The sequence below is a fragment of the Mytilus trossulus genome, chromosome 12 (genome assembly GCF_036588685.1).
Source record: "Mytilus trossulus isolate FHL-02 chromosome 12, PNRI_Mtr1.1.1.hap1, whole genome shotgun sequence".
Lineage (NCBI taxonomy): Eukaryota > Metazoa > Mollusca > Bivalvia > Mytilida > Mytilidae > Mytilus > Mytilus trossulus.
The window spans coordinates 18,347,393-18,373,740 of record NC_086384.1 but is presented as its reverse complement, the minus strand read 5'-3'; the positions used below and the strand labels follow the sequence as shown (position 1 = coordinate 18,373,740).

Below are 26,348 nucleotides of genomic sequence, written 5' to 3'. Positions count from 1 at the left end.
AAAACAGTCTGCACCACTACGTTTTACAGTTGAAAAATGCCGTTAGCATTCCTACATTTTCGAATGAATAGAATTGGTTTTGGAAAAGAAATGAAATGAAAACAAATTAGTATGTATGGAAGAAGTTGGGAATCCCTCCACAGAAAACAAAAAACTCAAAAAATAGAGAAATTCAAATGAAAGCCAAATGGCCGGACGTATTACTACATGCACACCATGTGGAATAATTGTGAGTGCAATCCATGTATAAGGTTGTAAATAGCCGATAACGCTATATTTTCATATTTTTGCTATCGGGGAGTATTTCACAGAATCTTAGAGTAAGTAAATGAGATACAACAATTTGTTTTAAAGCAATACAAACAGTCTTTATTAGTGACATTTTTTTCTTCAAAACCAAACTATCTATGCATCCATTGACCAGAAAATGCATACATCAGCAAACAGTTTAACTTGAATATAGCTTCATTAATACCACTAACTCATCATAGACATCAAGATTGAAATTTTATATTTTCGCTAGACGCGCGTTTCGTCTACAAAAGACTCATCAGCGACGCTCGAATAAAACCAAGTTTATAAAAGAACGTAGTTGAAGAGCATTGAGGACCAAAACATAAGCTTATCATAAATAAACCAATAAACCTTCTCTCATGGGAATGAATATTGTATATAAGATGATGAATAAGTTATTTGTATGTTGAACTTAACGCTGCTTACTCAGACCATAGTGTTTTCAAAAAACAATAATCCACTTGTACCTTACATTTAACCTTAAACAGTGTCAAACTTCGAACCTCTAATAGCCAGTTCACGGTAAATGCCCAAACGAAATGCATATAATTTGTTGATTCTACCTACATTGTGTTAAATAATTAAGATATTTATATGTCAGTACATAATTGTAAACTCTATTGTGATGACAGATAATTGAATCCCCAGTGGAACTAATTCTTCAATAGGTTAGATGTGTATCTTACACACAAGGGTAGGGTTCAGGAGGGCAAACATATATGCTTCTTATATTGCAGAAACCGATGCTTTGATTATGGTAATTTTCATAATGACAAGGCGTCTCTATGTACGCATACCATGTATTATTTAATAGACTGAATTTTAGATCATTTATGCACAACTGATTTATAATTATGCATACTTAAATGTTTCTCAACATAAACACCAAAATAGATCGGGACATCGAGTACAAAACAGTATTGAAAAAAAACTAGTTAACACACTACTTATAATTGCTACATTAAACGTAGATACCACTTTTTGCCATGTCGAGCGTCTTGCCATACACATGATTGTCTTAAGTTCCAAATTGAAACAAAGTGTCTTAGTTGTAATGACCTGTGCATATTATTATATGTTACCATCGTAATCAATGGACTTGGAAATGCATATTTGTTAGGACCGCCAATGTACGATCCCGTTTCATGTTAGTATATCTTTTGATTTCTTTCTAATGCGTATCGTGTCGAGTTTCTTGCACCATCATGCTCGCTATGATATGTTTCCGGACCATGAAGAGTTTGTATTTTTCATTTTAGTATAAGGGGCCCCATAGTGGTATACTACCCCGACTGTCTCCCACATTAGCACTGATCGTTACGATATAACAAGTTGTGCTGACATTACAATAACGGTGCCAAATTTTCTGTACCAGATGAGCATTTCGTCAGTTTTAGTTTGTTACCCCGATTTTGTTTTTTTGTCCATGGATTTATTAGTTTTGAACAGCGGTATACTACTGTTGCCTTTATTTGTCTTTACAGTTATGATCGAATCAAAAATATTTGAAAATCCAAAGCTTATATTCATAGGATAAAAAGCTTTTATCCAAACAAGTATTAACAAAGCCAGAAAAGGAATCAGAGCTTTGCATGAGGGATATATATTCTGAAAGTGGCTTTAAAAGTCAACAATCAACCTGTTTGCAGTTTCTTTACTTCAACGACGCTGATATCTGTGAGGGTCGACTTTTGAAGGATTACCCTTTTCGCATTTTATCTGCTTTTCACGTGCATAAAAGTACTAAAAAAAGCAAAAGCCGCTGGACTAACTAAAATCATAAATTTCATCAGCTGAAGCTATTGGAGCGTTTTCATGGTAGTGTTTAATAACAAAACAGGTATTACATTAATTACATGAAAAAAATGTCACAAATAAGAGGTCATTTAAAATACTTGTGAGAACTATGGCATTTCGAATTCTGAATGGACAAATAAGCAACATTAGCTTAAGAATTCAAAACAACTGGATTTATTGAAAAGTTATGTACAATGCACTCTCTTGTCTGGTATAGCGAAGATACACTAAATTGATCAGCAAACAACTGAAGATATATACAGGTGGTGATCATGGACGAAACACCGTAAGAGGTCATCGACCAAAAGCAGGTAACAAAAGGTGAAACAAATATATGGCTCTATGAGTTTAAGATTCATTCAAGTATCCCTAATTGATAATGATGTTTTATTTTCAGATGTCTAACTGACAGATAATGGTGTTTTGTCACCTCCCTCAAGCCAATTAAATAACAACTTCATTCATCTCTTAACGGACTTATTTGACAAAGTCGAAGATAAAAATAGAACAAAAGAAGTACTACATGTCTTTGATGATGACAAATTCCGACGAAATAATGTCCTCGAAATAGAACTGGGTCAAAAGTAGAACCAATTACTTTACATGATTACTGTTCATCATAATAGAAATTAATAAGATATGAATGAAATATATGCATGTATGACACTTCGTTTAACATAGTCATTTTGTATATAAAATGAACAATTTAACCGTCTATGAATTCGACCGAAGAGTTATGTGCATTATTTGGAGTTTGCAAAAATAAAGATAAGATGATGATGTTCACATTTGGATATTGAAAGTAAAAGAGGGTCGAAAGATACGAAAGTAAGCGTAGATACACAAGATGTAAACCACGCAAACACAAAAAAAAGTGAATATTAAACTGAAATCTAACATGTAAATAAACTCAGCATAGATACCAGGATTTCAATCTTTATTGGCGATGAACGCGAGAGTCTGCAGTCACAAGAACATATTTGGAGACCCTAGAGTAGATTCCAAAAACAAACATTATTGAATTAATGGTTCAATGTAAACACTTGGTAATTCAGATGTAAGTTTGTTGTCTCTTATAGCGTATAGTAGTCTGTTCAATTAACAAGACATCAAGTATGTACATCACTTGATTCCTTTAGATATAAATTCTAAGATGATTTGAATCTTAAACTATAGGGTTATCTATATAGTTATTCTTCTAATGACGTTGGCAGGTGAATATAAAATGTTCGAACGTTTTCATAACATATTAAAGGCAACAATAGCTTACAGATAGTCACGAATATTAAATCCATTTTAAAATGGAAATCAGGAGGAAAATATTAAAAATACAGATTTTCATTTTACTTTAAACATCATTATCGCCACATTTAATGATTTTAATTTCGAAGTTAATTAATTTTTACACATATTTATTTTATTAATATAGACATCATTCCCTGTTTATCATATCAACTTTGTTACTTACGATTTTGTATGGTCGAGGTCTTTGTCCTGATTTACGAAAGAATAATCCTCACATTCTAACATAAGACATGAACATGTAATCGCCACAATGTATACATATCGTTTTAATATACAAGTTATGTTGACAAAGGAATCCGATGTTTTAACAGGTACATTTAAAACACCTGTACCAGGTAGTTCACGTGTTAACTACATAATATAACACAAGGACATAGGTATATGTAGGTACCATTTCATACCTTATAGATATAATCATTTTAATGGAAAGGAGTGCTATATAGGATACGACCATGGAATGAGATGTTACTAAAGATTGGTTGAATTAGAAGAATTTACTGACAAGATCAAGAAAATCAATCATCAATTGAATATAGGACTATCGCATCCTACTACCGGCTACCAACACGGAATATGCAATTGAATGTAGATTGCTGTATTCGATATCCACAACACTTGTGTTTCATAGCAATTTTGAACACCTATTCTATTGAATATGGCAATACTGAAAGACAATTATAGGTCGTGCTGTTGGAATATCAAATGCAAAAGAAGTAATAACTTTATACCAATAATCTAAGTTCTCCTATCTATGCAACACATTATGTTCGAAGAAATTCTGTAGACTATCCATATTTCAGTTAAAATTTTCCTAGCTAAACGAGAAAGATTCTATGACATATTAATATGAAGGACTTCTTATTGTAGTATAATTGTTTTATTTTTATACCAATTACTTATCAAACTCGAATTAAAAGTCTCAGTAAATAGTTATCAAAGGTACCATTGAGAATCCAAAATTCCGAAACGTTTTGCAAAATACAGCGAATGATATCTATTCGTATGATCCTTAATATTTTCAACAACATTAAAAGTTTTGTAATATAGAAATTTGACAGCAAATGTGTTTGGGGCCAGCTGAAACACGCGCCCGGATGCAGGATTTTCTCGCTGCATTGCAGACACATTGGTGGCCTTCGGCTGGTAATTGCTCTTTGGTCAAATTGTCGTCTTTTTGACACATTCCCTATTTCGATTGTGTGCATGGTTATGTTCGACTTTTGTTCGTCTTTTCGTTTTTTGTTATGATTTTGGTTTTCCCTGTCTTTCATTGACTTTCATATTTTTGATCTCTAACTGGAATCTTTATCGCCGTTACTTAACAATGCAGAAAGTCAACAAATGAACTCATAAAGTATAACTATGGTATCAAGTAAATTCAAGTACACAGCTACTTTTGCATAGGTACTATTTCTGTACTCAAAATCTGTAGTACTGGAAATTCACTTTTAATATTTAGTACTATTTCTTTACTTTGAACTTATTGCAATATTTAGGTACTTGTATTTTCTAGTACTTGATTTGTACGTAAAATAAATAATACCAACAATGACCACAGTATTCCATGTTGGAACATCATAACTTTATGTAATTTGAAAAATACAAACTTTAAAAATGCTGAAAATGTAACCGTGTAACCGAAAATCTGTAGTACTTAAATTTCAAGTACAAATCAAGTACTGTAAAATACAGGTACATAAATATTACAATAATTTTAAAGTAACAAAATAGTACTGAATATTAAAAGTAGATTTCCAGTACTTAAGATTTGTGGTCAGAAATAGTACCTATGCAAAAGTAGCTGTGTAAGTACAAGTTATTTAAAATAATTTTCTAGTTATTTTATTGAAATTTGAGTACCATAACACATCTGTATGTAAAGCATATGCAAGTTTCAAGTTTCAAATGAAACCATCAATTCAGGGAGGTCATTTCTAATCGCGAAAATCAGTTAATGTAATGATGCATTATAATAATGGTTACAAGCAAGTGCAAAAAGTACAAGTTTACTTACATGGAATTAAAATCCGAGCTTCAAAACACATCCTTGTATAATGAATATGCAAATATAATTTCAAATGAAACCGAGGTCATTTTTAATCGCCACTTGTGCACACCAAGTAAACTCATCGATGTTTGAACAGCATGAATATATTGAAATGCACTTTCCTTTGATATAGAATAAACCGAAATGCCAGCTTTATGTTTAACATTTATGGAAATAAAATCTGAATTATAACACATGGGATTTTAAATACACGATATGCATTCAAATGGTAATGAAACTACTTCTGTCCAACAAACATATCGTTGAAGAAGGATTTGTGTCTCGTGTCACACCCCAGGGACGGTACAGATAATGGTAAACATTTTACATCAATACTTAGTTGATATTTTGAAAATGGCAATTGATGGAAAATATGAAGGTTAGATAGAAAAGACGAAAACATTTTTTTCATGTTTTCTATGACGTACTCTATACATGTAATCCATATGTTTTTTTGAAAGACTTTTTTAAGGAAAGAAAAACATTTTCATTTAGATTAAAAAACCACGTCCCTTTCTTTTCTTGATGGTGATCACTTAAGAATTAGTATAATAAATAAAGAAAATGCTTAACTTGTGTTTTTAATTCCGTGTTTATTTTTTGTTGTGGAATCATACAGGTACTAACATCAAAGATATAATTAAGTCACTGTCATTTTATTTAGCTTACCTTTGGGGAACACGTAAATCGAACATCAATTGTATACTTAAACTAAGGGGGCAACTATCTTTAACTTCTTGGTTGTTTCATTTAGCAAACCTAATGGAAGTTTATGTATTGAGCACGGAAATTATATCATTCGCTTTGATGTGAATTGTCATTCCTATAATAATGTTTCGTAATCTCTTTTATAATTTCTCTCATTTTCCTTTTCAACTGTACCATTACATTAAAAATATTATCCACGCAATCTTTTTGTATACTTTATCTAAAGCGAAACAACATTCCAATTTTATTATGTGCTATCAAAATTTGATAAAAACGATATTAAATAGATCAAAAAGTTTCACTTATCTACAAAATCTACAATTTATTTTTATAATCATGTAGAACATTACCGGATATCAACATAGAACCAATTTACCTCTCGTAATTCATCCGATTGACACACGCATGCAAGAAATAGCACTCAATCAGTAGACTGAATACTTAATATTATATCACGTAAACTAAACTTTGACAAATATGTTTATATATACAATTTAAATATTTACCTTTATGAAAAGGCACTAATTGCTGGACACGAAAAATGGTTTCCAGTCAATCAGTGATAATTAAGTTAGGGTAATACAGTAGACAAACATAAACTAAATATGGAATACAGTAGGGGTAATTCTAATGAAAAGAAGAACAATATTTGATTTTCAACTTATCTTTGAATAGAATGATGTTTTTTCCATACAAGTATGAAGACCATTGAAACCACAGATTATCTGACTCTACGAAACATGTCAATAGTCAGGAGAAATATATAATTAGTTATCAAAAGTACCAGGATTATAATTGTATACGCCAGACGCGCGTTTCGTCTACATAAGACTCATCCGTGACGCTCAGATCAAAATAGTTAAAAAGCCAAACAAATACAAAGTTGAAGAGATAATACATTTCAAGTTTTAGTTCAAAATGACAACAAAATAAGCTTTTAACTTCAACCGACAAAAAAGTGGATAGAGAGAGGGTTTACTACACAAGGGTTACAAATCAGGGATAATTTAAGAGAATCTGATTCTGTGTCAATAGTGAATGGTCAGCAATTTTTACAACTGAAGTGGCAAAAACATATTTGTTTTGTCAAATAAAATTTTGACTAGCATGACGATCCGAATACTTTAAACATATTTCCATCTGTTATGATTTGTTATATTGATGGTTTTATGATGTTCGACAGTATGTCTTTTAAAAGGGAAATCGTTTTTATATAAATGAATTCCAAACAAGAACTTTTGACCCTCCTCGAACAAAACTTTATACGACTTTTTAAGCATATTTCTATTGTTACTTACTTGTATGCCTCAGTAGAGATATGCAATAAAATGTTCCACCCTAAGAAGATGTCTTATAAATAACCACAACATTACAATTAGTTTATGGTAATTAAATACCCGCAAAATATAGCATTAACATAAAATTAACCCTTTAACATTGAAACCTGACGGGCACCTGTCCACTTATTGGGGTACTGACATGTGCGACATGTGTCAAATCAAGAATAACTTTACTGAAGTAAGGACATTGCAGAAAACACAAGCTCTTACCTGTTGCCCAAGGGGGAATCCTGATAAAGTAAAAAAATAATTGGCCGTCTAAATTATATTGAGAGTCTTTCATACACTAACATTGACATTTCTTATAAACGTGTTAATATGACACGGATATGTGAAGAGAAAAGGTGTCCTATAATGCTTAAAAAGGTAAACACTGTATTCACTTTACACTTTTGAAAGTAAATGCATACAGCGCTTTATGTGCAGAGAAATGTTACAACAATGAACCAACTGATATATAAATGCCAAAAAATGTTTTAAACAACATATTTCTAAGAATTGTGTGAATTATTTAAAAATAAAAAATTCCACAACAGTCAATTTTTTTCTACAAATTAGGGCATTCTATATTTGATTCTTTTCTAAACTGTATTGAATTTATTTATCAAACTGAAATTTGGGTTATCACGTCATAAACCTTTTTTTTTTATTGAATGCTTACATTTACATTTTAAAGAGAGAATATATTTTTTTTTCACAAACATTATGGATGCATTATCTGTTGCCTGATAAATAAAACTACTCCTACTCGAAATGTACATCATGTTAAATGGAAGAACAATTTAGTTTTATTATTTTTAAGAGTGGGAAAATGTCAATCGCTTCGTTTGAACAATCATTTTAACATACTAAAATACAGTTCCTTCTACTGAAAATGTTTTAAAATCTCGGACTTCCATTTATAATGTAGAAATAAGATCAAAATTGCCATGTACAAAGGAAATATGTCTATATTTAAAGAAACATTCTGCATATTTGAATGTTTAATCTCCTTTTTTCATAAATATTATATTTACATATTTTCTACATTACAGATAAAATGACAATATTCTATATAATATGGATTTCTAAAATGTTACATCCCTAATAATAAATTGATGCTTGACAAGTATACAGTTATTCACATCAAAGAAGAATAGTAGATAAAAAGTCACTATGCAGGTCTTTTCAATGCGATCCTAGTGTTAATACCCTTATATAGTAGTTCAGATTTAATCGAGCAAGGTATAGTAACTGGATGAATGGGTTCCAGTAATGTTAATATAACTATTGTATAGTGAAGTAATGTTCATATGATCCTAGTTATTAATACATGTTAATCTGACGACGGGTTATCTAAGGACAATCTTGGCACACCTATGGAGTCGATGTAACTTTACACTAGTAAACTTTATAGATGAAGTTTGATGATTTGATTCAACCCAGGACAATAGTCTAAAATTAAATGAGGGGTAATACAGCAACTATTAGAAGGAGAAGATGGATTGTTGGATGTACAGCATCCATAAAAAAAATATCTGTCCACTTCTTGCTGACAATCCGCGGACTGGAACCTTTCTCTCAGCTGACAATCTGGGGTCTTAAAATTTTGTCATCAACCGGATCAACATATAGCTTTAAACTGAATTAAACTATTTACCGGATTTGATATCACATAAGCAACACGACGGGTGCCACATATGGAGCAGGATCTGCTTACCCTTCCGGAGCACCTTAAATCACTCCTAGTTTTTGGTGGGGTTCGTGTTGTTTATTCTTTAGTTTTTTATGTTGTGTCATGTGTACTATTGTTTTTCTGTTTGTCTTTTTCATTTTTAGCCATGGCGTTGTCAGTTTGTTTTAGATTTATGAGTTTGACTTTTTCGTCCCTCTTTTAGACAAATGGGTAACAGATTTTAAAGATCAATATTCGCTATCAACACTCAACTCCTTAAGGAGAACAACACATCAGGGACGGATAAAATATTAGCCTGGAGGAGTTCCCGACATAGCAATAGCGATGCAAAACTATTTATTTTTATTTAAACCATTCCAGTCTCCTCTCGATTAGTGGAAAATGATACCCTAACAAATGTTCAATAAAAATCAAGTAAAAGGCAATCAATGAAAAAAGAGGATTAATCAATAATAACACTTTACAAGTATACGTATGTGAAACAATGACGAAATTGACCTGATTATGCAACGCTCACAGACCATGAAAGCAGCATTAATGTACCTCACCTACTGATGGTAAATTGTGCCGCCGTCATAGCTGATTAGTTGGCATAAAGCAATGTCTTATAAAACTGTACGGGAAGACAATATCAATAGTTTTATCATAGTATTATTGCTAGGTATGACTGACGATATTAAAGCTATTTATACATGTTATAGTATCAGTCAATTTGTGTTACCATAATAAGCTTAAATTATTTAGTACTTCACTACTTAATATTTCAATTCCGAAATCAAAAGAAATGAAAGGATTTGATTCTACTTAAAATCATTGCTTTTGCATTGTGCGTAGAAAAAATATAAGAAAATAATTGACTTTTGCAGAAAAGAAAAATAATTATGAAACTGTTATGTTGCTGTTTAACAACACTAGTAGAATATGAAATATATCTACAAGGTAAAAGTTATTTTAAATTTATGAAGCCTCAAAGTCAGACAAAGATCATTATAGACAATTGCAGCGCCTCACAATGAATAAAGTAAATTCATTGCATGTCAAGATACCCCACAACAGACTGTAACAGGCAGCTCGCATTGTTATAAATCATCAGGGAACTTTAATTGGGGAAAGATTTTTAACAGATGATGAATATCTAAGTTACAAACTGTCTGATAGAGACAAAAAGTCCTTCGTGAACGAATAAACAGAAACACAGAATTAGTAATAATTAAAAACCAAACAAAAAAGATGAAGATAATTTTAATTTTATAAAGGGATGACATAGAGGATTCTTCATTCGAGCTACAATATATATTCGCATAAGACAAAATGGAATAATTCTCGTATCAATCTCATGAAATGTTATTAATTCAAAAGTGTCTGTACTAAAACTACAGGAAGATCTTTTATACACTAGTTTTCCGTATATTGTATAACGTAATGACATTCAAACATATTGCAACCTTAAAGGAGGACAAATGAATATGTTATACAGTCTTACAGCTGTGATTAAATAGTGTATCGAACGCAATAGAATTTGTTGATAACATCGTATATAAGAATGATATACGATATCTGATCCAATACTATATAACTTCATAAATCAACATAGAACAAATTTGTTTGGTGAACTATTAGTTTACATGATATAATACATCTTAGATGGTAGAAAACACGTCTAGTATATAAAAATTAAAGTGATGTTTTTGCTATGATCACGATATATTCGACTTTTCATCACATTAATAAGAAATTTTCGGCTATTCAACATGAGACAGAGGAGAGAGATAATTTCTTACCTCATAATTTCAACAGAAACAGCGTGACGTTGATTGAAGTACACATCACGGAAAATCCCATACATCGTGCATCATAACACCCACAAATTGCATTTACGTTTAATTTCATGTTACATGAACAACTAATTCGTTCAGTTCTTTCATGGAAATAATTGTCTCTATTCTCATATTTGAATACAGATGGTGTTTTACCGCTGAGACAGTATAATTTATTTTGAAGAGGGATTCTAATGACAGCTCGCAGACAACTATTGTACTGAAAATATTTTTCTATTCTTTCCTGATTAATAGAAGACGATTTTGATAGACACCTAGCCATTATCTAACTATTGCTTAACTAGACTTTAACCGATTATACACACAGATGCTTTTCAACAATACGACAGGAATGACATTGACGAAGAAAAGGAACCCTAATGATATCCTTGAGACGCACGTAATTTCATTTATATTTGATTGTCCTCAAAGAATATATTTATTTATAAATGGTTTGTGGATGACACCTATTGCGTAAGAATGTAATTGGTATCTTTAATAATTTGTCACTTTCAAGGTTCTTTACAAATTATGGGGTTTATATGTGTTTAGATGATTTATTATATTACAAACAGTTACAGTAGAAACCTTTCACGTATTACCTGTCTTTTGGAACGAAAAAAACCCTAGAAGGGTATTAACTGTCTTTTGCAACGACAAAATAAACCCAGACGGTTATAAAGTAGATTGATATACATATTAATTGGTGTTTAACACTCTCATTGATATTTGCTATACTTTTTGTCATTAGTTTTTGGTGGAAACAAACCAGAATGCCAGATCGAGTCAACGACAGGCGGTAAGAGAACATACAATTCCTTGTCGATTAAGTTTGGACTCAAACCCACCTGCCTAGCGCGGTTTAAACTGAAAAACTTTAGTGTTGTTACGATAGCGACGAACAACTTGGCCCACTCAGTTAGCGAGTCCCCATAATTAGTTGACATTACTCATTTAATAACAGATGGATTCTGGTCGCATCAGAGTTTCTTGAGTTATTCAAAATATTGCAGATATCGCGACAAATGCATCTTGTGTTTTAAACTCTTACTACGAATATTGATATCTGTTGTTAATAAATATAACTGATAAAAGACATTATCTACCATAACTTGTTGAATAAACCTTTCATAAATTAATGGATCTGAAAGCACATATAAAGATTGAAAATAATTAAAACATCGAAATTTCAAATAAGAAACACTCTACACGTAAATTCCTTATAGAAATAGGCCAACGGTACAGTCCAGGCACGCTTAAAGCTAAATGAAACGAGTCAGCAGAAAGTTGATTTTGAAATTGTCATACCATTTTTCCGGTTACTAAAGCTATTATTGTTATAAAACACTGGTTTTACCTTTATTTAAAATTTGTTTTTTCTTTCTTTTGGTGTAGTGGAAACACCATACTAGTACTGAGTTTTACTTTGACACTGTTCTACAGACACTTAAAACATGAATAACAAGTCATCAAATAAGACATACATTGTAATTTATCAACCACACCATGTAGTAGTTACTGTAATCAATGACGTATTATATTGTCGACATATAACTTCCATGGTCTTATTGACCACAGACAAATCACTAGTTTAGAGGTAGGAGTACCAGTTGTGATTTGACTTCTATAAACTAAACGAGGAGCTGTAATACTAAAAGGCGATTTGGACCCGCTTAAATACAATATTTACAAAATCATTATAGACCATACAAAGTAAATGTAATTTAATATTACGTATTAAAATTCAATTTGCACAGTGAAATTTGATAGCCATTTATAAAGGTATTTAAATATATATTTCGCATAACGTAACTTATGTTTGTAATAATTACAGCTATCAAGTCGCCTACTGCTTCATTCTGCATTATTTCCCACAATCAAACATACATCTTGCATACTGCGAAGCTCGTCATTTTGAATTCCACAGATGCACATTAAAGTATTAATAAATGTTCATGTACGCGGCTGTTACTAATATAGCGAACCACATAACGTATGTGTTCGCCGAATATCACAACCTTTCGTGCCATATACATGCACTTGTATGTACATTTTATATTTACACTACCAACCATTACGTTTTAACTTGACACTGAGTCAATTTGAAGGACGAAAAATACTTTCTTCTGCACAATAAAGAAATTTCAGTAGTGTGATACTCAAATCAAAAGTCCTTAAGTGATTTTTAAAAAAGTTGTTCCCGTTTAAAAATCTGGCATAGATTGTGTGTTTGAAAGACTATGCCGTGATACGACACAGCTCATTTATAACAAACTTGAATGAAGGCGGCCACAGTATGTGTGTTTTTTTCAAAGAAAAAAACCTCTACAAAGATACCAGGCATATAACTTTGAACGCAAAACGCGCTTTTCGTCTACAAAAGACCCACTAGTGTCGCTCAAAACAAAAAATTGAAAAGATTCGAGCACCAAAAATTCCGAATAAATTTTGGCAAGATATTTCCAAACATTCATTCCTGAAAGTTTACCCCAAACTTACATCAGATGCAAATTAAAGAATTGATATGCATGAACCAACTATTCATGATATATCTTCTGTCTCATAACGCCATTGAAAACAGGAAAATATCACTTATAACACGTACGAATATGTCATCTTTATATTAAGTGTGCCTGAGGATTAGATAAAGTGGCAATAATGGCACTGTCATACTTGTAACAATTAAAACTATAGTGTCTATGTTATAAGTATTGTAATAATGATTAACAACCACTACGGATCAGTACTGTTATGTTTCGCTAATGGAAGTGTCATTAATTTAATTAATGCTATTATTTTCCGTTATGTTTGTGTTATGGATAAATCTATAAATTTGCCATTAATTGAATATCATAAACAATGCTTAAAAGTTGATGAAATTTATGAATATTGAAGACTGGCATTAAATAGACAGAAATGGACTAATGATGGCCTTTTAATGTTATTCATAACAAATGATGGTACTTTGTATAGAGGTTATATTAAAAAACAACATTTTTCAATATACAAAAACAACAGAACTTATTGGTATCTAAGAGGAGTTAAACAAATGAATGTAGTAGGATAATATCACCAATTACCGCTATTTTGTGCATTTTTCCTTTGATCTTCTTTTTTTGATAATTTTTCCTGTCATGCTACTCGCTTGAGATGGAAAATTATCGCTCGACTAAGGATGCACGTGGGCGTTGCCAATGAAATTGACATGAAATTGACAACATCGCCATAGGTAAAATAGCGATTAACAGATTATCATTGGTCATCTCAACTGGATTGCTTTTCTCGCTTTCGCTGTCCCGGCTCAAAACGATAATCTATAAATATCGCACTGACAATGTCAAATATATGACTGTTGTTATCTTTTCATTCCATTGGTTGATGTGGCCTTACATTTGATTTTTTCATATTAAATGGACGGGACGTTGAATTTAAATTAAAGTTCGGTTTGTTTGTTTATCCTTTTTTTTTATTATTAATGTCATCGAAAGGAATTGATGAACTGTTAGATTCAGTAACTTGCATTCGAAAAACCGGTTATTGCTATAATGATTAGTTTTGCGTTTAACATTTTGGTTAATGTTTCTATACATTCACATTGAAGCACTGTAGCACAATTGTGTGTGAGAATTCAGTATACCCAATCAGATCATTTTGAAATGTCTTTCCAACCGCATAATCAAATAAAGTGTTGATGATCATGTGTCTGTTTCCGACGTCTGAATTATACAACATCTAACTTTGGTAACCCTAATAATCAAATCATGGTATTAGCCGCTGTCCATCTGATACAGGATTTAATGAACACTTCCTTTGAATTAAGATAAGACGTTTTTCTTTCTTTAGTAATCATTAAATGTTTTGATGAAGACTGTTTTCACTCAATCCAATCATTTGTTAATCGTTAGGTTCTAATTTAGAATCCCTTGCCATCTGGTGCTGGAAGCACTGAACAAATACTTCCATTATAGAACAGCAAGAACTTATTGTTAATTGTATGAAACTTATATTTCATAAGAAATATAGCTTCCATTTACCATTATACACAATATTAAGAAATCGTCAGAAAATGCTAATGAACATACGTCAATTGTTTCTTTTTGTTGTAAATTGAAATAAAATAACAAGTGAAGGTGTTAAAACAATTACAATTACAATTAAACTGTCAATTGTTCTTGAACAATTGAGAGGTTTTTCCTTTTGTAATGTAAAATACATGTTCCAATAGACGTAGAATGTATTGAAAAGCTTTAAAACACACTGAAAATCCTTTAAATAAGGTAAAAAACACTAAATTCGCTATATGGGACATGACCTTGACCTTTGACTTTTTGACCTTTGTCAAGGTCATTAGTCCCAAATGTTTTGGTTAGTCTTTCGATTACGTTTATTCTGCATTTATTTTTATTCATGCGATATGATATTTACTAGTAAGAGTATGGGATTAAGATGCACATCGGTATTTTTTTGTGTAACGGATTTTTTTCAATAAATCGTGTGTTTTCAAGTTTTATTTCATATGAAACAGTTTATTATCCATTAAACCATTTACTAAAGCAATTCCATCACAATGACACACTTCGGTTGGTTAATTCCAAAATCGACCCTGTTAACTGTCGAACTTAATTAAATTTGGTTGCATATTCGCTGCACATTTCACACCAGGGAAATCTACTAAACTTTCATTTCTTGCATCGAAGATTTTCAATGAAATGGTTATAAACTTTTACCCGTTTGCTCGACATTTTGATTACAGTAATTGAACCTTTGATGCAGTGCACAACTTCCTGACATCTGTCAATACGAAAGCAATGGCTAGAATAAATTTTAATCAACCGCACTACAACCTTTGTCATGGTGAATTCACACTGCGTTTTGACAATATGGAGATTAATGCAAGGTCAATTATCGACTTTTGATGTACTGCATGATAATATTTGCAGATGTACCTAAAATCGTTTTACTTTCATGTAGTTTATCAAGTATGACTTCCGGTAGCACGCTAAAATCGCGACACACGTAGTCATAGTCTAGTGATATCAGGTATTGATCGTCGCTGGGGGTCTGTATGACAGGTATTTAGGAAGAACATGAAAGAAATAGTGGCAGTAGATATTGTTAGATACACTGGTGGAAATCAAATTGAAGTGTTGATATTAGAAATGCCAAAATAGTTAGAAACATTGAAAGTATGGCCAGATCCGATTAAAACGCACCTGTGTGGGCACGATTTAACTCATACTAACGAACAATATATCAAAAGCATGTTGGCACAAGAAAACAAGATCCTCGGCAATGATTGCAAAACACATGTACAACTTCAAAGAAAAAGCTAATCAGATTGGGTAAAAAATGGAAATATTACTCACTTTGATAGATTGATGCCAACACCAAGGGTTTCAAACTGAACACAAAAAGTTACTGCACAAACAAATAAATGATACTCACAGGAATCATTTTGAAAACAAAATCGTCTAAAAGGAGGGATAGAATTATTTTTTTAACAACCAACGACGAACAAAATATATCGATGAATTCTATTCTAATGATGTAAGTTATTGGAATTAACATTAGAGATCGGTATTTTTGTTATTAATTTCCTAAAAATAACAAGTAACAAGTAAGGGTTTTCGTGTTATGCATCCATATGCATCTGGTGAAATCAATTGTCAATAGTTTCGTTTTACTTTTTTACTTATAACATCATCTTACTATTCAATTTAAGAAAAGTATCAATGCAATTTCTGGCAAGTCTTTCAGTGTGAAAGAGGCATTTTGTATAACACTGTTCAAGACGTTTTTAAAAATTTGGCGAATAGAACGGGGAAAGATGATCACAAATGCTATAATATTAACTGACATACAGGCAAAATAGTAACGTATACTTTCAGATCAATTGGCCAACGAGCAACACAACACTTGATGTATGTATGTGCTGGTCAATTCTTCCGTCATTCGGGAGCTGCAAAGATACAGTGGAACCTGTTCAAACTCCCTTTTGGGATTTTTGAATATACTAATTAAAGCACTCGAGACCAACAAAAAAACAAGAGATGAACTAAGTTACTACAGTAAGGAAAACAGGTGGTAAGTAGAAAATGAATGAAATGAAATTCTAAATTTGTTTTCAAATTCAGATTTTATGAATGAAGTTTTCTACTTACCACCTGATAATTACCCACCCAACCTCCCCACGTAATTTCTATAGTAGTAATAAGGTTACTGAAAAAACAGAAAAAACAAAACTGGGGTACAGGTAGAGTAAAGCATGTATGTGTAGTTCCGGTTGGAAGTATCTCTGTCATCTAGATGTTTTATTTTAATGACTGGTAAGGAACGTAATGCTCATGTAAGTACAACCACTGTGATCTTACACAGCAGTTTACATTTGAAGTAGAGGACAAGAATGTGGTTTCTAGAATTTGAACATGTCTGTCGAAACTCGTGAAAACGATATTTCATACCGCTTAACAAACTCGTAAGTGCATAGTTGATTCGCCATTAAAAATCGTCCCAGACATGAGATCATTATTTGTTCCAATTGAAGGGAATAAAAAAGTATTGGATATTTAAAGCAAAGTCATGAGTGTTCATTTATTATGAATTTTGATGAAGGAATTCATCAATAAAACACTTTTATCTAATGCTTTTCCTGATTGTTTATTAGTGATTATAGGGAAAGGACATTATTGTGAATGGAAAATAATTGTAAGGTTATGGAAATCTGTGGTGGATTGTTACAATATTTATTGACGGAGACAAAACACGTTTGACTAACAAATGTTTGTTGCCTCAAACAAATGATGGAAATGCGTTTTGATTAACGAAAAACAAGAAGGAGACATCGTGATTCCCATATTAGAATATTTCGAGTGACAAACTTGAGAAAGATATTTTTATACAGGGCACGGCGATAGACTTAAATAATTCAAATAAAATCAATGAGCGAGAAAGGTACAATCTTAATGAAAGTAGGGTTAGTAGCTGATGTGTAGATGCGTTACAATGATCATTACGTTATAAGGAAATGTAAAAGGACTCACAAAAAATAATGTATAATTTCTTAAAATAAATTTGTATTGGTCTTGCCGTTTTATCTTGTTAAATGGTTGTAATATATAAGTTAATAAAGGTTATAAAAGTCTGAAATTTATGAACAGAGCGGCACATTCTGAGCATTTTATAGATTTCATGTTCAAATGCATTTCTTGATTAACTTTCGCCAGGAGCGCTCAAAGTCCAATATTTTAAAGCTAAGTATGTATAAAAGAGCCATCTGACAATAAAAGGACATACAACCAACAGCCAAATGCATCTAACGTCAACGGTGCCTAAGGGAGTCGAAGCTTTAGTTTCTTTATAAATTGATCAAATGTTACTTCTATCAAATTATAAACTAAACTAAAATAAAGTTCAACTTAGACTGTTGAAAATTAGGTGTCAAAACGTTTCGTCATTTTTGTACGTTTATCATCGTAAATCAAATAGATAAGTTGACGTTTGGTCAACTGTAGCCAATTCAAGTATCACTGACAGTGAGGACAAGAATTGTATGGATGAACAATTGATAGTACCCTGGGAATGCACAGGTGTAAAAATTGGATCCGCGATAACATAGTTGGTACGACTATTTCTATTTAATGATTCTTTGAATAAAAAGAAAAACACCAGGGTCAAATAATTCCTTTCTTCTCCTATAGAATACTTTAATCTTGACTTTTCCTTACTTAAATACAAGTATCAAATGATAGTGTGTCCTAATTAAGAAACAAAATAATCAAATGTCATATTTCTTCCTAACAAGCTTCATTTTAAATTACAATTAAATTGTGGTCTGAACAGATGGTCAGAAGGGTACATTGTATCAACAGTGAATAAATTATAATGATAAAGTGGAGATTCAAATATGCAAACGTAACAATAGACAGATTACATGGACGGACTGTATAATGATAGTAACAGAGAATCTGCTTTCAAGTGTTGATTTAATGGGATTACTCTAATAGTGTGCATTGAATGACCACCCTCCGAAGGTATGCATACATTTTTGAACACCAACAGGTTTGGATCTTTTGTATTTTACAATTTATTATCTCCACTCGACAATATTTGACAATAGACCATCGGTGATTGCTTTTCAGATCGCCCAGAAGGTCAAAAGGTGAGTGTTTATTGCATCATGGGTATTTACAATATGGAGGAAGAAGAAACAGATCTTTCGTGCTTTACAAAATGGCCACCTTGTTATAGTGTCTAAGATTTCATTAGTAAATGACGAATGTTCATGGGTGTTTCAAGGGTCAGGAATTTGTTCATTGTTAAATAAAATATGCTTTTGGTGTATTCTTTTTGGTACTTATTGCTTTCAAATTAACTATTCATAATCTATTTTCTGTATTTAAATAAAATTATCTTAGTGATGAATCTTTTTATTGCACAGTGCACGCAAAGTATTAGTGATAATCGGTTTCGGTGGTCCCTTTAAAAGATGAGATTCTTAATGATAAGTGAAAATCAAGAACAATCAGACTGATGTACCCATTTGAATAGGGTACTTATAAATGAAAGGGCTGTAAAATATTATCATCTTTTCGTTAAATGTTTGCGTATGTATTTGAGAAGAAACGAAAATATTAATTTTGTCCAAAGAAATGTCGGAAATGGATTTATATTATATTTGAATAAGTGTATTTTGTTAAAAAAAATTATTAAATTTTAACTGTAATGTGTACAACATTTTATAAAAGTTAGCTATTTGAGGAATTGTATTGGTTAACTACGGAGACCAACTTTAAAACGGATATATTCATTTAACCTTTCACTGAAATTACAAAATGTACAATTTCAGAAATACATGATGTTTAACCATTTCTGCCAGCATGCAGTATTTTTATCTGTTAATATGCAATATATTATGAAATCTTTCAAGCAAATATCTTTGTACAAAACGCAATATTACTGATAGCTTTACTACAAATCATTTTCAATGAGTTAAACATATTATTTTTACTGATAGTTGATTCTAGACTTTTGCCTTAAAGTATGAAACGCTCTAGAGAGATTACTGATATAATAATAGTTGCATGCAAGCAAAAAAAACGTGACTGTACTTATATGGAGGAACATTTGCCCTTACATTATATGAAAATGCACTCGCAGGCTCGGTCAGTATGGGATAATGCTCGGAACAATATTCCTCTGTTTATAAATATTAGGGAGCTATCATTTGATTTTTATGGGGGGGGGGGGGGGTAGGATGAAATTTGAAAAAATAGGCAGGACATGAGTTTTGAGTAAAAAAAAAAGGCAGGATAAGACACTTGCAAAAAAAAAAAAGTCAGGACGACAATTTAGGTATAAAAAGTCAGGATAAACTAGGATCATCCTAGACCCCCCCCCCCCCCATAAAAATAAAATGGTATCTCCCTTACTGCAGTTATCCTATAGTACGGAACTACTTAAATAATGTTTTGAAAAATCTTTGACGATAGATATCAGAAAATGAGGTATGAGACAATTCTCTATATGAGACACAAAAGGAAACCATTATAGGCCTTGGTTCGGCCCTCAACCAACGTACTAATCTATATATAAAAAGAGAAAAAGAATCACCTATGAACAACATCAATAAACGACAACTACTAAATAACAGGTGCCTATATTAATCAAGAAAAGAGGGACGAAAGATACCAAAGGGACAGTCAAACTCATAAATCTAAAACAAACTGACAACGCCATGGCTAAGAATGAAAAAAGACAAACAGAAAAACAATAGTAAACATGACACAACATAGAAAACTAAAGAATAAACAAGCTATATAGTCAAACCATTCGAATAGCGCCTTTTCAGTGTTTCTTGATTCGACCCTTTGAATGTGTTAGGTGTTGGTTTATCCCTTTGTCAAACTCTTTTTTTTTTTATGTTGATAGACCTTTTTTAGAAATCGGTAATGTTATCAATATTGCTAGTGCATTTCACTTTTTGAAGATCCTCCTAGATATCGATACAAATATCCGATCAAAGAATATGTACTTAGATTAATAAAAAACAACGAAGATCGTGAACAATCCTTTAAAGAACCTCTCTCAATGTAGGTAGATCTACCTGTAAAAGATGATGTTTTACCACCCTGGAATCATAAGGTCACATCTAGAGGTCACATTCCAGACGATTGATCTCCGTGATAATGTATGTTTTTACATTGTTGCAATACACCGATAGTCTTGTGATAAGTATCGACGTTACTGTTGGTATTACACTATAAAATGTTCCCGATGACATAATTGATACCAATAGATCTCATGAAGATCAATGATCGGCAAATTTTATACAAAGGTTATACAGGAAGAATTTAATATGTACAGTCATAAAAATAATCTCTTTTCCTGACATAAAATCCAAAAAAATGTACACTTTGACGTTTTGTTAAATTTGTAATATATAGATATAGGAAGATGTGGTATGAGTGCCAATGACACAACTCTCCATCCAAGTAACAATTTAGAAAAGTAAACCATTATAGGTCCAGGTACGGCCTTTAAAATGCAGCCTTGGCTCACACAGAATATTAATATATAATAAAGGAAAGATGTGCTATATTTTTCTACTCTCCACTAGGTTTTATGTGATCCTGATAAACCGATCCATAGTTAATTTGATTTTAAAATACACCAAAGAATAAAGATAGCGACGAAATAAATAAAAATGAACATTTCATCTCATAGGATTAAACCAACAATATAATTGCAAATGATTTGAGAAAAGTTGAATCACAAAAATAACAGACTCTGAGACAACATCAAAACGGAATGTCCCTAAACAAATGGCTAAATCCAAAGCCTGAACACATCAAACGAACGGATAACAACTGTCATATTTCTGACATGGTACAGGCATTTTCTTATGTAGAAAATGATAGATTAAACCTGATCTTATATAGAAAATTGATTTAATACAATAGTTGATGGACCTTACTGTTTTAAGAGTGTTTGCTGACAGTAAAACTATGTGAGGAATAATTTTATGATTATGACCTATATAGAAGCTAACTTTTACGTCGTTATATCTCTGGCTATGCGTTGTCTCATTGGCATTAATACTATCCACTATTTTTATATCAAATTGAGAAATAGGACCTAAACAAATTACGTACTACAGAGCTGCGATCCGTGCTTAAAGATGATGATGACAGAGAGAAATACCCGATACTGTTAGCTATCCGCTTAAAAATTAAGTTTTATTCAAATAAATACATACAATAAACAATGGACAACAAATCTAGCAGTTTGGAGTTGCCACTGACATGTCTCGTGGAGACGAGACTAACGTGTGAATTACTAAAGTTCCAAATAAAGAAACAATGATGACTGTTTACCCACGACGCATAAAACACTTGCTTCGACACAAAGTATACCAATTTTAACAAATCAATGTGATGGTGATAAACATTTATATTCGTAAATATAACAGCCAATCAGGTGCAAAATAACGGTACAACTGTTATTGAAACTTGGGATTCGAATATGAACATAGTTATAATCAAACCTATCAAAACATAAATTGAATTTTTTTTTACACGACTATGATTATTTTGGTATATAGGGAACTAACAATGTATTTAAAATTGCAGTTTCACAGGGTATCAAACATGAATAAAGACATCATATTTTTAATTTGCCTGTTTACCTTTTCATTAACTTATTACAGTTTCTCAAGCAATTTTCACTGCTGACTTGTTATAAGTTTTATATAAAAGTAAATATTCAATACAAACATGTAGTCACACTTTTGATGACCTTAGTACTTATGTTGACCTCTAAATGTCTTTGTGTGTTGTTTTTTTGTATGTACTTCTTTAAATAACAGCACAATAAGACCTTATCAGACGCATTAACTGGGGTTATATCAATGACCATTTTAAATTCACATATTCATTCAATGAGTTTCTACAATAATGATCAAATGTATTGCAATTCACATTAATGGTAAGATTGATCGTACCCTCTTAAGGTAAAATGTTCTTTCAAAGCAGAAAAGGTGTTTTCTCATAAAAATGACCTAATAAGTTTACATAAAGAAGGTGCAAATGTAAGTAGAAGTAACAAAATGAAAATTAATAGATATGTATATATGATGTACCTTGTCTGCCTCTGACTAAAAGTTGGACTAAACCTCTGAAATCTCAGCAATCAAGCCACTGAAATACACTTTGACTAAAACTGTAGTTCTCATTGTTAGTTGACAACATATTATCGAACGCTGATATGAATAATCTTTTCCATTCGGATATTTACTATTCTTTGAGTTGACAATTTTGCGGTTGATTCCACATAAATGTTAACGAAACGATAATCTACCATTAACCCGTACATGTTCTATAAATGTTATTGGTAAACTTTCTTCAAATGATTGATAGGTAACGGGACAGAAAGTCGGAATAATTAAGAAACTGTCAAATCCTGATAAGGAGCCCATGTAAATTAAATATGAAGAGCATCGGAATTCAATAAACGAAGAAGAATTTGTCAATGTCACTAACTTTTGCAATATCATACTCATAACACTCTTTAATAACTATAAAAAGCAGAATTCTTTAATTCATGTGAAAACACTTTAAAACGACATCAATGGTTATATCTAATATGTTTAATTTTCAATATGAAATATGCATTGCAATAAAGTAAAAACCATTTGTCAAGGTTTCTTACTTTTGAAATTGTATATAAATTCAGACCTCGTATACCAACATTCAGGTACGAACAAAACCAAAGCTCTTTTATTGATCATGTGGAAATACGTATATTCAACACCAGCAGTAATATGCAAAATATTATACTTTTCAATATGAAATTTGCATTGCTATAAAAACAGATTCCAATTTTCACTAGACATAACTGCACGGTATACCCTTTGTCACTAAATTTATACTGAAACAGATTATGCAGCTTTTGCATTCTTCGTTTAAGCGTTAGTTTGATAGAGTTTAAAAACTGCATTCAGCTGCAGTGAGTTGGTTCTAATTTAAAAAAATGCATTGAAATGCACTGAAATGCATGAATTTACAATTATGTCATAATACATTAAGGACTTTCTAGTTGATAAGATGCCAGACTTTACCAACTAAATATTAAAAGTGATTTACGTTGATACATGGAAATAATAAGCCTTCTTAATCCTTTAAATACATGCTGATTTATTTCAATATGCATCAATATCGTTTATAAATGATTTCAATTTTGAAAAGACGTCCTGGGAGCACATAGGTGTAATTTATGTTTAGAAGTTGTGTCTTTAGTTATTTGATTTTTTTCTAGTAAGGTTCTCTCATTTAATCCTATTCAGAAATAACTTCTTATCAGACATTATGCAATCAATCATTCAACGAACACAATTATCTATTCATTAATTGTTTGATATTGCTTCAACAGAAATTTGAAGAAAAAAAATTATTTGCTTCACAAACATACACACACTCAATCAGTACTGCGTACGCAATTAAAATTCACTGCGTATAGACATATATTTAAGTAAGTGATTGAAGTGGCAAACATTTGGATAGCAAGAAGATGTTTTGTGGTAGCATTTCATCACTTGATACCATGCAAAAAAAAAAATTTACTATTCGCTTTACCAGACCAGTGTTATTGCAAAATAAACTGATTTAACCCTTAACATTCTATCTGAAAAACAGTTATATTAAATAATGAAATACGAATTCATATACTAGATATCACCAAGCGTTTTCATCTCGCAACTGCAAAGAATCATTCTGTGTTAGAGGTAAAAGAAGTAAAAATACATAGTAATGAAGGGCTTGTTTATAAATAGACGTACGTACACATGTTTTGCCATTATATTTAGAGTTAATAAGTAGGCAAAATATTCATGGTATTTACTGGAGTAATAGGATATGAAGCATGATTTCTATAAAATAAAACACTTACCGTTAACCAAGTTATCCGAGGTAGGTATGAAAACAATGTATTGAAAAAATGTCAACTTCACTTCTTTAACTTCCTTCTATCTCTGACAATATCAATATTGACAAAAAATGCACGTTATACAAACTATGATAAATGTTTACATGAGCTAAAATCCCCAGCCTACAAGTGACTATCGCATCAACAGTATTCTATTTTTAAAAAGTTTTAAAACAGCCACAAGTGGGCAAAAAGCTCGAGTTACTTCTATGAATGGAAAGAGGAGGATTTAATTCTTCCCTGTACTGTGATTGGTGAAACATCCCATATAGTAGTATGGATTAAATCCTTACAAGTAATACATTCATTGTAATGGGTCTATGATCATCTTTACGCTTGATTAAGAGGTTATATATCATTATAATACTAAACGTATAGAAGATATTCACATAGTGTTAAATCCTTTCCATAATTTAATCATCTATTGCACGTGGACTACAATCTACGTCTGCTAATGCTACGGACGACTGCAAAGAATGGACAACGACACAAAGAAATGGTTTTGACAAAAAAGTATTTTTTTAAAAAGATAATAGAACGACGAAGTGAGAAAAGAGATTCAACGCTTTGAATTGAAAGTGCTATAGCATTTCTTACTCTTACCAGCTTGTTGTGTTACGCGTTCTTTTGCATTCCGCTGGTGATTACAATATATTTTCATTTTTCAGTAATTGTATGTAAGAATAATATATCCACTCCCGTTGATCGAGTTTATTTAAAACCTAGCATTTTGAAGGAATATTAATTTAAAATGTTGGTATGATGCTGTGGTTTTATGACAGAATATAATCCGTATATATTTCAAACTTTAATCAACTAGCGATATATATGCGAAAACAAGCAGGATAGCATTACTTAAATTATATTTTATGAATAAAGTTGCATTTTAATGACCAACTTAATTTCGCATGAAGATAATTTAAAACAAATTATTTTAACGTCTTGCTTGGTGTATATTACTTTGTTTAAATAATAAGATCAATATTAGTATATAATTAGTATATACATTAACATCAGTTTTCATTATAACTAATGTAATAATATGCCTCTTAAATAATTAAACAATTAAAACTTGGTGGGGTAATGTTGCTTATTCTTTAGTTTTCTATGTTGTGTCATGTTAACTATTGTTTGTCTGTTTGTCTTTTTCCATTTTCACAGTTAGCCATGGCGTTGTCAGTTTATTTTCGATTTACAAGTTTAACTGTTCCTCTGGTATCTTTCGTCCCTCTTTTGAAAGCAATTATTTGACGTCTACAACCTAGCGTACAATCTTTCCCGTACCAATTAAGAATGTATTTTATCAATGATATCTCAAGGTACATGTATGCTCAACCATGTAGAAATCATCATTATCTGATGATGCCGTAAGACGTTTGTTAAACATA

At 31.5% G+C, this 26,348-nt stretch overlaps 1 protein-coding gene across 2 annotated transcripts in view; it reads right to left on the bottom strand.

Moving 5' to 3' along the window:
- LOC134693062 (D-glucuronyl C5-epimerase-like) overlaps positions 1 to 25,111 on the bottom strand; it is an 88,463-nt gene extending 63,352 nt beyond the window's left edge. Inside the window, exon 1 of one of the 2 annotated variants that reach the window (XM_063553762.1) lies at positions 24,925 to 25,111. The gene's annotated coding sequence lies outside the window, so the exon portion shown is untranslated. Of the gene's footprint in view, positions 1 to 3,559; positions 3,717 to 24,924 lie in introns of those variants that run through there. The other variant, XM_063553764.1, reaches the window with a different exon arrangement.
- Between the last annotated feature and the right edge of the window lie 1,237 nt (positions 25,112 to 26,348).